Source organism: Gossypium raimondii, chromosome 2 (genome assembly GCF_025698545.1).
Source record: "Gossypium raimondii isolate GPD5lz chromosome 2, ASM2569854v1, whole genome shotgun sequence".
Classification (NCBI taxonomy): Eukaryota; Viridiplantae; Streptophyta; class Magnoliopsida; order Malvales; family Malvaceae; genus Gossypium; species Gossypium raimondii.
The window spans coordinates 8,067,376-8,068,835 of record NC_068566.1 but is presented as its reverse complement, the minus strand read 5'-3'; the positions used below and the strand labels follow the sequence as shown (position 1 = coordinate 8,068,835).

General features: G+C 32.2%; 1 non-coding gene across 1 annotated transcript; it reads left to right on the top strand.

Annotated features, from left to right (window-relative positions):
• The first annotated feature begins 286 nt into the window (after positions 1 to 286).
• Positions 287 to 393, top strand: LOC128039311 (small nucleolar RNA R71). Its single transcript, XR_008193815.1, has one exon. It is a non-coding gene; the product is annotated as a small nucleolar RNA R71 (small nucleolar RNA).
• Positions 394 to 1,460: the final 1,067 nt, after the last annotated feature.

The following is a 1,460-nucleotide window of genomic DNA, read 5'->3' as shown; positions in this document are numbered from 1 at the left end:
ATTATTATTACTATTAGTTGTTAACTGTTTTAACACAGAGGAAATAGACGATACTTGAGCTAATAACGAAGTGAGGGAGTCAACTTCATGAACTCTAGCTATGCGTCTTCCTGAAGCTGTTCGATTTGTTGGCCATTGATAGTAATTACTCGTGATCGTCTCGATGATGTCATAAGCCTAATTATAAGACTTAGAAAAAATTACACCATTCGCGGAAGCATCTACCATCAATCTTGTATATGCATTGAAACCATTATAGAATATCTCTAACTAGATACAATGAGAAATCTCATTATGTGGACACTTACAAAGTAACTCCTTGAATCGCTCCCAAGCCTCATACAAAAACTCGTCATCCAATTGTTGGAAAGTTGTGATCTCGTTCCTCAACCTAGCATTTTTGCTAGGCGGGAAATACTTAACCAAGAATCTCTCTGCTAATTCTTGCCATGTAGATATGAAACTTAGTGGCAATGGATTGAGCCATGCTCGATCTCTATCATCGAAAATGAGGATAGGATTTCATATAATATCGGCTTCATTACCTTGGTCCTGATTCTAATTTCCAAGGTCCATCCCGACTTGTCTTTGAGCTGTTCGTTCACGTCTTCTTTGTCTAAAAGTTCACTCAATATCAGGGTTTACAGGGAGTAAATCGACAATTCGATTTATGCTCATAAACACCTGAGAAGACAATCACGAAATTGGGTTGACTTTGACCCCAATTTGGACGGTTTTAACTCTTCAAGTACTTTGTATAATTAAACCAAAAAATGGTTTATGACATCCATGTGCAGCTGAAAATTGGGTTGACTTTGTCCCCAATTTGGACGGTTTTACAATTAGAAGAAAACTCTCAGACCTGTCCAAAAATAGTAGATAGTTTAGAGGACCAAATAATATAATTTAACCACTTCAATTAATCAATTTACGTAATTAATTAAAACATAATTTTATTAATAAAATAATAAAAATGAATTATTAAACATAAATTTACATTTTATTATTTAATTTAATCATGCATGGCCCACATTATAGCTGTAACGCTGGGGTTTGTGCAAGTGTACACAGTCGTTATCAAGTAATAAGTAAGTATCGAGTTATCGTCTCCACAGAGATTGTATTTGTGCTAAGTCACTTAATTTGTAAAATTATATTAACAATTTGAAAAAATAAAAACAAAATATAGATGAGAAGTGGTATAAACTAGATGCAATGATCCCTAATGTAAATTATCCTAATATGCATACAATATTAATGAAATAGATTTTAGTAAAATTAAAGAAAATTTGCAACAAATATAACATAAATAAAATAGGGCAATTACTTTAATTAAAGTTAATTTATTATCATCATCCTTAATAATATTCGGAAAAACATTTCATGGCAACTCGATCTTTCATGAGTTTTGGAAACCAAATTAGGTCCTTTCGAAATCCTTTACTTAGTAAATATGCATT